The 15,640-nt window shown below is 58.1% G+C and overlaps 1 protein-coding gene and 1 long non-coding RNA gene across 10 annotated transcripts in view; one reads left to right on the top strand and one right to left on the bottom strand.

Moving 5' to 3' along the window:
• The window catches only part of SORCS2 (sortilin related VPS10 domain containing receptor 2), a 444,813-nt gene that overhangs the window by 198,509 nt on the left and 230,664 nt on the right, over window positions 1–15,640 (bottom strand). The window lies entirely within an intron of this gene.
• LOC116667703 lies at window positions 1,078–4,104 on the top strand. Its single transcript, XR_004324697.1, has 4 exons — window positions 1,078–1,253; window positions 1,349–1,567; window positions 2,215–2,262; window positions 3,950–4,104. It is a non-coding gene; the product is annotated as an uncharacterized LOC116667703 (long non-coding RNA).

Below are 15,640 nucleotides of genomic sequence, written 5' to 3' on the forward strand. Positions count from 1 at the left end.
CCAAGAACGGAAGAAAGGCTCCAGCCGGAGCGCTGGGGGCCGCGTGGGCTGGCGGCGGTCAGGGCGGAGGGCTGGGCCCCGCCGGGAGAAACGGAGGCCCAGGCCCGCGGCGGCGGCTGCTGCTGGGGGGAGGGCTCGCCCAGCGGCACAAATCTCAGGGCCCTGGAGAGACACGCGGGTGCCTCTCCCAGGGTTCAGGTGAGATGAGGGTCCGGGGCGAACTAACGCGTGCACGTTGACGCAGCTGCAGGGGCTCTGAGGGGCGGGCGGGCCGCGGGCCGGGTCTGCAGGCGTTTATGCAGGAGTTTCCACGGGAGACCACGGGCCCCGGCTCGTGGCCGGAATTGGGTCTGATGAACCCGAGGTTTAGTTCCAGGTCTTGTTCCGCACAGGCTGCCACAGGGCTGGCTTGAGCACTGAGGCTGGAGCCACTGCAGCCCGAAACTGACACCCGGTGGGACATGGGGGACACAGCCCTCCTGCCCCTGCCCTCCGGCCGCCAGGGTCCTCCCTGAGTCACTGAGACGTGCCCAGGACCCCGACTAAGCCTGTGGTCTTTCCCCAGGAGGCCTCCCGGGCCTTCCGTGTGAGGTCAGTTCCTCTCCATCACGTCACCAGTTGTCCTCAGGTCTGAGGCCGGGACCCCAGCAACAGATGAGGACTCCAGCGTGGGAAGGTCCTCTGGGAGGTGATCCCAGGAGGTGCCTGTAGAGGAACAGGGAGGTGGGACGGGAAAGGGTGTGTCAGTAAGAATCACGAGGAGAGCTCAGGGCTGCCGGTCCCCTGCAAGATGGTGTGGAGCAGGCTGGGAGTGGGGAGGCCGGGGCAGGGACGCCTCCTCTTGCCCTCCTGGTTGGAGGCTCCTCCAGGTGTTACCTCCCAGCCTGCAGGTACTTCCTGCTGCCCGACAAGCAGCCTGAACAGAGAGAGCCCTCGGGAGGGGCCTGAGTTATTAATGAACAACTGAATAACGTGGCCTGCAAACCAGGGTTACCGGGGGGCGGCGATGGCCGGCTCGCCACCCACCCCAGGCTGCCTCCTGCTGAGAATACACCAGGCCCCCACACTCCTCCGTCCTTGTCTGCCTGCTGCCCAGCCAGGCGGGAACCATAGAAAATTGTTTCAAAACTGCCCCTCCTCCCAGGTGCATTTGTCTGCCTTTTCCACAAAGTTCCCGGCAGCCCTCTGGCTTCTACATTCCATGACAGTGAATTTTCTGGAAGAGATTGCACAGATCTCCTCTGCCTTCGAAGGTCTGCTTTACACTACTCCACTTCTACGAAAGATCCACCTTAGTACCCGTTTCCGCGAACCAAAAGAAATCTGAAGAGGATCTTTGTTTTTACAGAAAAAGAGGTGAAAAGTGAAAATGCCATTCGATGTGCATCTGGCAGCGAGCTGCCAGAGGCGGCACGCCCAGGGCAGTGAGAGCTGCACCCCAGCACCATCCCCAGAAACCACACTCAGCGTCTCAGCATCCAGGCCCTCGTCGCTGCCAGAGCTGAGAACCAGGTCTGTCAGCCTCTGTGCTTCGTCCCGAGGTGTTTTGTGCAGGATGTGTCCTAAGGTAATTGCTACTTTGCTTTATGCCATTTTGGCTCACGGAAGGGTTTGTAGGCACGCTCCCCCTTGGGATAGCACGGAAACCTATATGGGGTCTGGATCCGCCTCTCCCACTAGGCCGTGACCTAGGGCAAGTCACTGCCCCCGTGAGCCTCAGCTTACCCCTCTGTGCAGTGGGATCGTGGAGGCACCTGTCCCCTTGGGTCGGGTGGGGATGAAATATGTCACTTCCTGAGCGCAGGGCCTGGCACGGAGCAAGCCCTCACTGCGGCAGGAACCATGACTGTGGGTTAATGGAGAAATCCGACCTTGGATTCTTTGGAGGTGTGGTGTGACCTTTGTAACCCTTGGCAGGGACCCAGCCAGGCAACGAGCTCACCGGGGTCAGGCTCTTGCCTGAGGAGCTGGGGTGCTCCTGACGTGAAGTGTAGCAAGACGGCCTTGTCCTCCGCTCGGTGTGCCAGGGGTCAGCAGGGTTGGGGGCCCCCCTAGTTTATGAAGCGCTGGGCAAGTCCCAGGCCTCCCAGAGCCTCCGTCTCCTCATCTGACAATAGCAGCAACCCCACAGGGCTGTGGGGAGGGCCGAACAAGACCCTCCTCTGAGACGCCCACCTGTCCTCACAACACCATCCTTTCTCTCCATCCCTAAAGGACCAAACAGCTGGACCAAAGGAAGGAGGCCCATCAGAGCATGGCAAGGTAGGATGTGGCTTCCTCACGCCCAAGGCCTTAGCCACAGAAACCAGCCGTGGGAAGCTGCTGTCTCTCTCTACCACTCTGACCCTCAGTGTCCTCTTCTACAGAACACCAAGTCATTCACAGCAGTGCTACTTAGAGTAAACTGGGTCACGTGTACAACAATAAGAGCCCCCACTCGGGTTTTATTCTGTCCCGCTACTCTGTGCAGGTACCACTAACCCGTTGCGCAGGCGCTGGTACCCAGGTGCACAGCCCGGCACTGCTGGAGAGGCAGCGCGGGCCTCTCTGCTCTATAAAGCCCAGCTGTGTCCGCAGCTGCAGGATGTCCGCAGCCCCTCGGCCCCTTCCCTGGTCAGCAGGTCCCTCCCTGGGCCAAGTTCCTCTGCCTGGCTCCCCGGGAAGGCCCCCCTTCCAGCCCAGGCCCTTCCCACCCACGCCTACTTCCTTTCTGTGGCTTTGGCCTTTTCAAATGTGGCCCATGAATAATGAATCCCTGTTATAAATTTAGAAAATGGCCTTTCTCCCTGCAGCTTGGCCTTTCTCTTTATTTTTATCATGCTGGTTTGCAAGAAAACTACTGATTTCTTGAAAACACATTTTTCCCTCAACTGATTTCCTGACAACCAAAATTAAGTTGCTAATTTCACAGCATCTGTGCGGAGCCCCACTGGTTGCTGCCCCACGTTGGGGGTTAGGAAAGGGGTGAGGGGCCCCAGGAGCTTTCCAGAAAGTTCTAATTCCTGGGGGCTGGAGGTGGGGCAGGGTGGGGTGCTGTGGTGGGAAGGGCCCCGGCCTTGGAGTCAGACATGGGGGGAGCCCTCCCTGGGCATCCCGGGCAAGTGATTCACTTCTCTGGGCTTTTGGTCCCTTATCTGAGCAACACAGAGGCGAGGACGTTCTTTGCAGGCGTCCTGAGGGAGTTTTGTGACATAAGGACGCGGAGATGGGTGGTGGTGCCAGCACAAAGGGGGCCCCACTGCTTCTGTCTCCTCCCTCCCCGCCTTCATACTTTGGACTTCATAAGGCACTAGAGGAACCTTCCGGAACACTCTCTAGAAAGTTTGAACTCCCTCCCCCGTCCACTCTCCCCGGCGGGATTTTGGAGTTGACCTGTGCCTCCAGGGTCCCTCTGGGTCTGGGTATGCTCCCTTTGCGCCAGGCCTCACCCCTTCCCTTCCTGACCCTTCACTCCGCCAGGCCTGGGCAGGGGCCAAAGTCACAGGAAACGGGCGTCAGTGGGGGATAACCGAAGGGGATGCCCAGAAAGTCACAAAGCCCTGAGCTACAGAGGGCACCAGCCCAGCCCTCTTCACTGGCCTGTCCTCCCCTCTCCTTCCCCAACCCCCATCCTCACCCTCTTTCAAGGTCAGCGCCAGAAGCCTTTTCCTGGTGACTTCCCTCATTAATTTAGGCCCTGTCCTCCTCTTGTCCTGGCAGAGTGACTACCCCCACACTCTACAACATCAGGCTTTCCTTGTCAGCTCCCCCACCCCCGCCTCCAGCCCACCAACTGACACACACTCAGGCTCCAAGAGTCTCGAGAACTAGGCCCCACCTCAGGCCGCCCACCAGCCCCGCCCGAGTCCTACAGGAGAGCTTATGCCCAGGGCTCAGCACAGCTCCTGGCAGCATGAGCACTGGGTGAGCAAACGAATAAACGGGCTAATGAGTAAATGAATCTGAACAGATGCAACTGCCATCCGTGAAGACCTGCCTGGCTGGAGCCTCTGTGCCACGCCGTGCTCAAGGCTGCAGGCTCAGACCATGATCCCACCTCTAACCAGCTATGTAGTCTTCACAAGTCACTCAGCCCCTCTGTAAAGGGGAGAGAATACAGCACAATAAAAGAACCCATTTCAAAGGGCTTCACGGTGAGTGTTAAATCATTCACGTGAGTGAATTAACACAGGGTGAGAGCTCAATAAATGGAGATTGCTATGATGGTGATAATGGTGATGATGGTGGTGGTGGTGATGGTGGTGGTGATGGTGATGATGGTGATGATGGTGGTGGTGATGATAATGATGGTGATGATGGTGATGATGGTGGTGGTGATGGTGGTGGTGGTGATAATGATGGTGGTGGTGGTGGTGATGGTGGTGGTGGTGATGGTGATGATGATCGTGGTGGTGGTGGTGATGGTGGCGATGGTGGTGATGGTGATATCATAGTGAGGATGGTGGTGGTGGTGATGGTGGTGGTGGTGGTGATGGTGGTGATGATGGTGGTAGTGATGATGGTGATATCATAGTGAGGATGATGAGGATGGTGCTGATGGTGCAGACAGTGCTGGCAGGACGTGCTGGGGGAAGGTAAAGGGAGCCACCGCTACTCTGGACCTTTATGTGTCAGCTGTTTTACCATCAAATATCAAAGTTCTGAACGTAGTGATGCCTCAGTTCACTGGGTGACCCCAGTAAAGGCTGGGGAAGGGCACCAGGCTCTCTGGACGTCTCAGTTTCTTTCCTGGGTACGTGGGGCAACGTCCCTTGGTCTGGAATTCCTTCACAGGGTTGTCATGCAGCTCAGATAAAGAAGCTGAGAGTCGAGTGCAAAGGTTTCCAGACTGCAGAGACCAGAGGCTGCTCTCCTCCCTCCTGAGCCTCAGTTTCCCCATTTGCACAAGGAGGTGGCTGATGTTCATGGTCCCCCAGACCCTCCCAGCTGTGAGATGCTGGGAGCCAAGGGCCCACCGGGCAACTATTTCTGAGATCAACAGGTTGGGTGGGTGGGGTGTGGAAGAGGGAATCTTCATGGGCGTGGCCTGTGCTGGGAATAGCATTTGACCTCTCAATAGCTGCTGTTCCCATTTACTGGATAAGGAAACTGAGGCTCAGAGAAACGGGGAGAGCTGCCAAAGAACATGCAGCATGCTGGGGGCAGAAATGCACACCCAGGTCCTCCCTGGCTCATGTGGATTAAGCAGGACATTGAAAAGCAACCCCGGACACTGTCCTGCAGGGCCCAGCACTGGCCACCCACAGCTTTGGTGCCTGCGTGTCCTCCTGACTTCCACAGAGTGTGTTCCTCATTTTCTGCATTTTCGACTCCAGCCTGTTGGGTTCACCCTGTGCAATCTTGTGCAGTCCTTGTGAGGGGAGGGCCTTTCCCAAACCACCATGGGCTCCAAGCTCCCTCTGCTCCCAGCACAGCGAGGGCAGCCTCCTCTCTTCCCTGTTTGCTTTGGACCCCGAGTTGCTGCATTTGCTGGCCAACTGCACTCAGGAGTCCTCAAAGGAAGCGGAAGGCCTCCCTGCATCATTAACAGCCCGGTCTGAGCATGCAGCCTGGGGGCCTGGGACCAGCACCAGGCTTGAGCCAGACCACAATTTGAATTGCAGTCCTGCCAGCTGTGTGACATGGGGCAGATCGCCCACCCTCTCTGAGCCTCAAGTTCCCCACTGCCCAATGAGCTCCATCACAGCCTCATGAGATTGTGTCGAGGAAGGGAGGAGACACAACCCAGGGCTTGTGGTTCTCAGCAAACGAGAGTGCCCTTCCCCGACTCCTCAATGGGCCACCACTAGGGTTAAAACATGATCAGATTCGGACAGCGCTTGGCACAGACTAGGGGCTCAGGGAAAGGCACTGCCCACAGGGTCCACGGTCCTGAAGCTGGTGTTTCCCTTGTCAACACCAGAAGTGGGAGGTCCCTTGCAAGGTGGGTGCACCACTGCGGTCACAAGGGCCCCCACTTTCTAGTCCATGGGATGGGGAACCCACACAAACCACCCCTCCTGTGAGAAAGGCAAGGCCAGCCTGATCATTCCTGTTTCACAGATGAAGATCCTGAGGTTCCAAGAGGGTCAGTGATGTGCCCAGGCCCCCAGCTGGTCAGGGCTGGAGCAAGGCTGGGGTTTGGGCCTGGGGAAGGCCGGACACCAAGCTCAGCTGTCCATCCAGGGTCAGTGGGCACATCCCAGTGGTGGTTGGAGCCGGGGAGGGCAGCAGGAGGGAGGAAAGGGTGGCCGAAGGGCATAGCCTCAGAGAAAGCTGGAGGAGGCCTCAGCCTGACAGAAACCTGGCCTGGCCTCCCCCAAGGAGCAGGTGACAGGGGGAGACACCAGCTAGGAAGTCACTCCCCCTAGAACTCTGCTGACTACCAGCCCATCCCTAACTTGGGGGGAGATTAGCTTTAGAAGACACAAGTACAGGGCAGCGTGTTTGCATGTGAACGGGTAAGAGGTAACATCCACAGAGCCCTAACCATGCTCTGGGCATCACCCAGTGGGCACTCAACCCTCTCTATGAACAAGACGTGACAAGGCCCCATTTTACAGATGTCAAAACTGAGTCTTAGAGAAGCACGGAGATATACGGGGTCAATCTGAGCTCAGCCTTGTCTCACTCTCCAAGTCCCTGCTTTCTGCTGCATCTTCCTTTAGTCCAAGTGGACCCCAGGGTGCTCTGGGGTCTGAATTGACGCAGATCCAAGCAGAAACAGTCCCGACAGGTTCCACCACACCCAGCATCTCATCTGGACAGGCGAGGTCATGGCACCAAGGCTGGAGGTACAGTCCCAGAGCCAACGCACAGTCTCCAAGCCCACTGCCCCTGGCCTGTGGGGCCCTGAGCCAGCTGGGCCTCCCCGGCCTCCCTAACGTACCCCATCAACAGGGATAACAGTGCCAGTGCTGCCTCAAATGACAGCTGTGAGGCACAGAGCAGCTACTGAGCCCAAAGAGCTCAGAGGAGCATGTGGTGCAAGGACTTAACAAATGCTTAATGAACGCCAGCAGCTACTGCCAAAGGAAGGTTCCTTTTGCAGATGCAAACACAGAAGCTCTGAGAGGTTAAGTCACGTGCCCAAGGTCACACAGCTGGTATCAGGAAGAGTCAAACACAGATAGATCTGAATCACAGCAGTCCCTCTACATTTATTCAGTCAACAAGCATGAGGTGAGCACCTACTGTGTGCCACACTTTGCGCGAGTGCCTGGGTATCCAGGGACACGAACGTGCAAAGTGCAGCTGCTGTGACCGCCTGCAGGGAGGACGTGCTCTCATAGGGACCTGGGGACAGAAGCAGCACGTACGATTCACAGTCAAGGGCAGGAAGCTCAGAGCTGCTGTGGGAGCACAGGTGAGGACGCCCCACCCTAACAGCCTCAGGGGCCATCCAGCACCATGGACAGCCTCCTGGGGGACAGGACATCCACACAGGACTGGAGGGTGAGGACGGGTTACTCAGGCAAGAGGGCATAGGGAACAGCATGAGCTGAGGTCTGGAAAAGAAAGCCAGCATCATGTGCTCAGAGAATGTCAAGTAGGTTCAGAGTGGGAGGAACTTAGAATTGGGGAGGTGGAGACCTTGGGGAGGGATTTGGTTTATATCCACAGGTGGGCAAAGGGAAACCAGTGAAAGGATTCACCGGCAGGAGTGTTAGCAAAGTGGGGACGCGCTGGAGGGGGCAGGATGGGCAGCTGGGATGCTGGTAAGAAAGAGGATAAGCAGCCTGACCCCATTGCACTGGATCCCCCCGGGGGGGCAGGCAGACTGGGTACGAAAGGACGCCAAGCTCCGGGGCTGTGATGCTTATGGGGCTGTCTGTCTTTCTCCCCCGTGTGTGGAGTCCCCGCTCCTGCTTGTGTTCCCCCCGCCTCCTTCAGGGACAGGCGGTCTCTAAGCTGGGGTCTCCTGACTGCAGTGAGCTCTGAGGCTGGTCCCCCGACAGTGGCAGTCCTGAGGCGCCAGCACAGCCCTGAGGACGGATGCTTTACAAGGCCAACCGAGGGGACAGGAGCATTCCTGCCAGCGAGCCCCGTGGCCTCCTCAGAGGGCACCCTTCCCGGAGGAGGGCTGCCTGGGAAGGCCCCGCCCCCTAAACTCCCTGCACTGCCCAGGCTGGGCAGAGGGATGCACTCACGGGCCCCCACTGGCCCTAAGAGGGGTCATTTTCCTTATGCAGAACAGGAAGGAAACGGTCTTTTCCATGACGCTGCGAGAGGGGAGGACAGGGGCTCCCAGGGGCCCCAGACAGGCAGGCAGGACCTAGAGAATAAATAACCAGCAGAGTCCAGCACCGGGCGGTGGCCCTTCCCCGGCCGAAGCTGTCAGCTCCCAGTCTCAGGTCACATCTGCTCTCTGTCCCACCCCTACTTCTGAGTGTGGCCCTTGGGGCCTCGGCCCCGGGACCCTCCCTCTACCCCACCCCCGGGACCCGGCCTTGCATCACGCCCTCCTGCTGCCCAAGGCTCTTGTAGACCCTGCTTCGAACCTCCAGTGGAAGGCGCGGCAGGCCCGGCACCCCCCGCCCCTTCTCTCCTCCCTGAATCCCTCCACGCCACTCGGGAGCCCCTCCCCAGCCCCCTCACTCCCCAGCAGGACTCTCGAGGGGGACACAACAACTCGCGAATGAAGGTTCTGGACTGGGGTTTGGCAGAGCTCCTGTGTTTTCTGGAACACAGACGCCGTGAACATCAGAGATGGAGCCTGGACCTAAGCCACATGAGATGATCTTGATTCAGAAATTCTCGCCTCCCTTTATGCGCACAGACAGGGTTTCAAACCTGAAATATGAGGCTTCTAGTTGTCTTATTGGCAGGGAACATGTGGACGATTTAAAATGCCAAATCAACTGCAAGATGTCGGCAAGGCCCGGTGGGGGGTGGTGGCAGCACACCACGTGGATTCTTTACCACAGGAGAAAGGATCCCCAGGAGAGGGACCCTCCAAAGTCTTAGCACCACCTGGACAGTGGCGACGTGGCACCTGATGCCCCGGTGAGCGGGAACCTGTTCACCAAGGCACGAGCGATCATGTGGCCACAAATGCTGAGGTCGAGTTAGGGTGCTCAGAAATAGCGGGGTCTGCAGAGGCAAGCTCAGGGAGGCACACCTCTGAATGCATGACTCTCAGCAGCCCAGCCCTGCTCCCTGCCCACCAGGTGGTTGCTGAGCCTGAATTAGGGCCAGACTCCCCCATCACAGGAGTCTCGTGGAAGCTGGTATTAGCACCCGGTCTCCCTGCGGGCTGGTGATCCCCAGACGGCGGAGGGGCAGAGGCCGGCGGAATGCAGCTGGGTCTCTCCAACACCGGAGGGTAATCGAGAATGTTAACAGCTCCCTTTTCATATTTTTCCATACAATTTAGATCACAGCCAACAAGCTGATGCCGCCCAGGTTCTGATGTTGGAGGTGATTCTCAGGGAAGCCCAGACAAGGGGCAGGGACCTCAGGTTCAAGACTGATCTCTGCCTCACCGCACGGGGATCCTGGGCACGTCACAGCGTCTCCAGCCTCCTTCCCTTCCCCCTGTAAGATGGGGTGGCTGTGCCCACAGGTGAAGGTGCTTCTGGTGGTTGAATGTCACTGGGAGCTCGGGAAAGCAGAACTTCGATTTATTACCGAGAGAAGACTCCTGCTGCTTCTGATGTCGGTGGGCTTCTTGGTTCAGGAAGAGACCTGCAGGGGCCCCTCCTGCACACATGTGGAGGGAGAGTCATCCAGCCCCTCCCAGGAGGGGACAGCAGTGGAGCGCCATGCCCTCTGAGCTGACCCTTGGGGAAGTGAGAGACAGTGGTGTGTGGGGACCAGGGAGCATCCTGGACAGAGGGCCTGGGACCTCATCCTCTCCCCTCTGGGATCTGTAGGGCGTTGAATAGGGACCTCCAAAAGACACGTCCGTATCCTAACCCCTAGAACCTGTGAATATGACCTCACCTGGGAAAGAAATTTCTTTGCTGATGTGAGGAAGTTAAGAATCTCAAGACAAGATCATCCTGGATTATCCGAGCAGGGCTTAAATCCAGTGACAAGTGTTCGTGTAGGAGGCAGAAGAGGAGACACACAGACACACAAGGAGGAGGCCACGTGAAGAGACGGGGCGGGGGGTGGGGGATGCAGCCACAAGCCAAGGAGCGCTGGGGGCCCTGAAGCTGAAAGAGGCAAGGATCCTTCGCTAGGGCCTTCAGACGGAGCACAGCCCTCTGACACCTTGATTTCAGACATCTGGTCTCCAGCACCGTGAGAAAAGGAATCTGTTATTTTAAACCCCTGGTTTGTTACAGCAAATGCAGGACACTGACCAAGAATCAGAGTATTCGGGGGGGGGGGGTCTCAGCTGGGCCAGGAGGCGACGGTTCAGCCCCAGGTGCCCCAGCAGCGCAGGCGTGAGGACCCTCAATGGTTCCTTCTTGTGAGGAAAAGGAATCCATCCTGGTGACCCTGCCCAGGGCCAGGGAGTCCAGAGGAGGAGGCTGAGTCCAGCCCATGACCCTCTGTCCCCAGCTTCTCTGGCCCTGCCAACAGCCACCCTGCAGGCTGGTCCAGACTCCGAGGGCAGCATACTGGGGCCCTGCTGGCCGAGGGGCAGCCCACAGGGCTCCTCAGACTGGGCAGGTCTCCTTTTCAACCACTGGAAAGAACATTTGCAAAAAGCCTCAAGAATGCTGGCGGTCCTGCTATAATGAGCACAACTCAATGGAAACATAAAGAGCTGTTTCCTCCCGTGAGTGGGAATCCAAGGCTGTGATGCGGGTGACCTCAGTGGGCTCTGTGGTGCCTGGTACCAGCGTGAGCTATCAGACAGGGGCCAGGATGCTGACTGCAATGCAGGGAGTGACGATGGTGGTGGGGCTGCTGGCTGGGCCCTGGTTGACCTGCTTGGTTTAGGGAACTCCCCTGGGTTGAGCTGCCACCCCCAGTCCCCGCCCTGACCCGCCTGCCTCCCAGCTCTGAGCCTCCCCCTCATTCCCGCCTCTCCGGGTTCCCAGCCTCTCAGCCCTGCCTCTCTTCTCCCTCCTCTGGGTCTAACCTAATCTGGCTTCCCCTGAGCCCAGGGAAGGCTCCCTCTGGATGCTCCTCCCTCCGGCCTCCCTCAGTCTCCCAGCATGTTCCCAAGGAAGCTGCCCTTCCCGGAGGAGCCAGCCCTGAGGCCACCCAACCTCTGCCCCGGTGCCCAGCCTCCACTGTGTCCACACCAGGGCCCTACTAAGTAGGTCAAGGCTCCCTAACCTGTTTCCCACCTGGTGTTTTCCACTAGGAGGAAAAGTAAAGAGAGTGCTGGGAGCTGTAAGCGAAGAGCTGGAGGAAGCAGCCTCCCCTTGGGGCTCAGGAGGCAGACAGGAGGCTGTGGGGGAGAGGCCGGCCAAGCCAGCCTGCTGGGGATGAAGGGAGCTCAGCTGGGCCGGGCTGGGCCGCCGTGTGATGGAGAAGGCAGAGGGTGGCCTCTGAGCCCTGGGCTGCGTGACCCCGGTGCTCTGCCCGGAGCCTGTCATGCCCAGAGCAGCCACGACCCCTGTAACTTGGAGTCTGCGGGTAGGGCTCTGACATGCCCAGACGGGAATGAAAACAGCGGGTGTGTGGTTTCCTGGCAGGACTCTCAGAACCTGTGCCCACAGGGAAGTCTGGCCTTGGTCCAGAACTCTTCATAACTCGCTCATTCGTTCATTCAATAAATGCCTTTGCGCGGATGCTCAGGCCCTGTGCGAACCCTCAGCTGGGTCCCCACACTTGCAGAGGGGCTCCCCTTCCTGTAGGAGCAGCAGGCAACACACACACACACACACACACACACACATGAAAGGAAGAGGGGTCTGGCCAGAGGGACAGGGTCGGGTGCCGTGGAGGCGGCTCTTGGGAGGTGACATTTAATCTGTAATGCCCCTTCCAGCTCAGCATCCTCACACTGAAAGACAGCATCACTTTGTTTTTTCCTTTTAAATAAGATCGGAGTGGAGGAGGGGAAAGGAGAGGAAACCCCGCGGGGTGCGTGTGCGGAGGACGGAAGTCCTGTTCTTTCCACGCCATCATCAGCACTTTCTGGCCAAAGCCTTCGGATCCTCATGGGGCCGCACTCCTTTCTGCTCCACAAACCTTGCTAAAGCAGACTTCCCGGTGACAGCATCCTTCCCACGGCGATGCTACCTTAATCCCTGCCCAGCTGCTCCGTCTCGGCTCCATTAGAAAGAGAATTCATATCATACGAGGAAGATAAACTTGATACTGTGCAGGTCACTTTGGTTCCTGACCTGAGAAATATGGACACGTGTGAGCGGGATGACAGACGCAGCGGCCTTTGGTGGGAAAGACGGAGATGTAATTCTCAGCGCGTCTAAATCAGTCACCTTGGAAAATACACTCAGCTGCGGGGCGGGCTGCGGGCTAGTTCCCGCGAGTAGATGGTGGGGCCTTGAGAGTGGACAGCTCGAAGGTGCTCTCACTGCATGTTGATTTCTACTGAGCTGTGCTTCCTAGGAAACCTCGGCAAAGCAAAGAAAGGCAAAAGCACTTAAGTGCTTGAAAAAATAGGTGGGGAAATAACATCTGTAGAGATGGAACGTCCTGGGGTTTGGAATTCCATAAATGCTACTTTCTAAGTCAGCAGGACTTCAAGTTTTTGGGTTTCAGTTTCCCGAGTTAAGTATGGGGACTCAGTGATAACCCCATCGAGGGGGTGTTGCCAGCCCCTTAAAAGAGAAGATGTACCAAAGGTTGCTAGCCTGGGACCCCGGCACGTAGTAAATGCTCAATAAATGTCAGTGCCCCTTTCTCTTCCCAGCAAGCCCCACCTCTGATAAATGAAAGGTTTGAGTTAGATTATCTCAAAGTCCCCAAATTCTAAGAATCCATGTGAAAAAAGTTCTACTTAGACTTGACCTCAAAGTTATCTTCCCATTTACCTGAGTTGAAAACATGACCCAAACGTCTTGCCCTTCATTCACTCATGTATTAAAAACGCACACATCCCCACCTCAGGGCTCATCAACGTCACACCTCTGGGTCTTCTCGCAGCGCTGGGAGGCCGGCAGGGCAGCTGAAACAATTCCGAGAGGCCTGGAGGCCCTGAGGCCATATAGCGCACCAGCAGGGGGTCAGGGTGAGCTGCCCCCAGCTTGAGTGCCCCGTGCCTGTGTTTCCCACTGGGATGGCGCAATGTGAGGAGGCTGGTGGCAGAAGACAGACACAATGTGCAGAGGATTCCCTGTGCGGGGGGCTTTAACAGAAGATCTTATTTCAGTCCCTCGGCCCCCTGGAGAGCGAGGTCTCAGTACCAATCCCTGTGTTTCACAGGTGAGGAAACTGAGGCTCAGCGTTCTTAAGGTCCACGCCTTAAGATGCAAGTGGACGTCCAGGGGGAGAAGCAAGTGATTTTCTTCGGTCCCTTCCTCTCGATTGAGAACTCGTGCCGGGGGCTCCAGCGAGTGAGAACACCCCACGGGCCCCTGCACACCGGGCCGCAGCTGGCTGCGCCAGGCCTGGACACTGGCCCTGGGGGAGTCTGCCATGTTCTCTTTCCTGGGAATTTGGAATTAGGGCTGGAGAAGCTGGCTGAGCGGGTCCGGGAAGGGTTCCACGATCCGGACTCGCGGTCCAAGGCTGCCGTGTTGGACGGGGCGTCGGTGGAGCAGGTAGAGCCCCTGGCCGCAGAGCAGCAGAGGGCTAGTTCCCCAGTGGGCGGCGGGAGGAGCCGCCGATGGCGAGGGAGAGAGAGCGGACAGGGCCGCCCCGGCTTCCAAGCACGCTGTCCCCACTCAGCGACGCTCACCCACGGGGCTGCCTGCCCTTCCTATCACGAATCTCACTGTACGTAAGCCGCCTGGAGTCAGTTTCTGTTTTGCAACCCACAGCGCCCTAACTAGGACATGAGCAGTTGCTCCGCGGTTCAACCTGGGCTCTTCCTGCTCCCAAACGCTGAAGACGTACACACCAGGGGAGAGGGCAGGCGGGAGGGGGGCCCAGACGCACGCCCTGGCTTTGGCCACGGCCTCGGGTGGGCGGTGTGTCTGCCTTCTTTCCCACCCCAGTGCCCGGTGCCCTGTGCGTCCATCTCCCCGGTTACCTGACTTCACACCTGCCAAGTGACCAGTCCAGGTCGTGATAAGCTTGTCGTTATGTGGTCCCTTCCCTGCGCCCCTGTGACCGCCTAGCAAGGCCCCTCAGAGCTTCCTCCTCCCTCAGTCCCAGGGACAGGCCCCAGCAAACCCAGACGAGCCCCCGCACCCTCTCCTGCACTGCCCAGGCTGCAGTGCGACCCTGGACCTCAGGGCTTCCCGCCTGCGGCAGAGCTGCCGCCTCCTCCCCAGGCTCCAGATGCCCTTGTCCCCTCATCCCACCATGCAGGGGCTGCCCACCTGACCACAGGTCACTCTCCAGCTTGCAGGTCACTCCCACCACCTCAGCATCAACTCCAACGCCCTCAACTGGAATGCGGGCCTCTTCACCTGCCCCCACCCTGGCTATGAGGCCACATCTCCTGCAGCCAGCACCACCACCACACCCAAACAGCACACCAAGGACGGGCCCCACGTTTTCTAGCCTCTCTGCCCTTGCATGTTTTGTCTTCTGTGTTCAAAAGTGATACCTTCCAGGTTGGCCTGGAAAACTCCCACACACCCCCCAAAGCCCTTCTCAAATGGCACCTCCTCTTTGCGGCCCTCTCCAAAGCACCCCAGCACACAGCCCGGCCAGCATCTCCTGCTCTTTGCTCTGTTCTACATCTCACTACAAAGCATAGTGAAGGTGCGTACGATTTCGTGGCATGTGTGACTGTCTGCTCACTAGACTCTCAGGGCTGGAGGGCAGAGGGGTAAGCCTCTTGTCCGTGTTGGGATTCCAGAGGTCTAATGAGCCCTGGGATGTCACGGGCTCTCCAAACGAGCTGTTTGAACTCAGTTAAATTACTCTGTGGGCACCTGCCCACGCTGTTAATTTTGAGTTCTGTTACCCCAGGGCTGGCTTTGAATTAGCTGAGGCAATCACTCCATCAGCCTCCACAATTCCAGGAAAGTATCCAGGGCAGGAAGAGAAGATGACTTCGGTCCAAAGCCCAAGTCCTGGGTCCAGCACGCCTTTCCCAGCAAAGGCTGGAGCCAGGGCGGAGCATCTGGTTTGGGGGTGACCTCCTGCCCACGTCCCCCAGCATCTGCTTCACCCCTGATCATCGTGGCCTAACCATCCTCCCCACTCCTCTGACCCCCAGCCAAGGTAGTATCGAACTCTACTACATGGCAAAGGTGGGTGGTGTCTCCTATCCAACAAAAAGCAAATCAGACTTGGCCCCTGAGAATTTCAGACGATATGTGCCCACCAAGCCGACCAATTTCTGAGACCAACACACAAAGAAAGGGAGCCGACTTGGACTGCCAGGTGGGGATGGTAGCACCCGCCCGCCATGGTGTGACCAGCCCCGGCCATGGGACTGTGACGCTGTGAACGGGGCGCCCCTCGCCGGCACACACCACCACACACTCTGCAATCCTACTTTGGCAAATTCTCGATGGACGACCTCCAGCAAGGCTTCCTGACAACAGCAGCGTTTGGATCTCATCGAGGAGCAGAAGGCCAGGTGGCCTCAATGCCTGCCCCTCGCCTCCAGGCCTGGGGCTTGGCACAGTCTTGCTCAATAACAGCTGAATGTCAGGAAGAAACTGGGCTT

The sequence above is a fragment of the Camelus ferus genome, chromosome 2, assembly GCF_009834535.1.
Source record: "Camelus ferus isolate YT-003-E chromosome 2, BCGSAC_Cfer_1.0, whole genome shotgun sequence".
In the NCBI taxonomy this organism is placed as follows: domain Eukaryota; kingdom Metazoa; phylum Chordata; class Mammalia; order Artiodactyla; family Camelidae; genus Camelus; species Camelus ferus.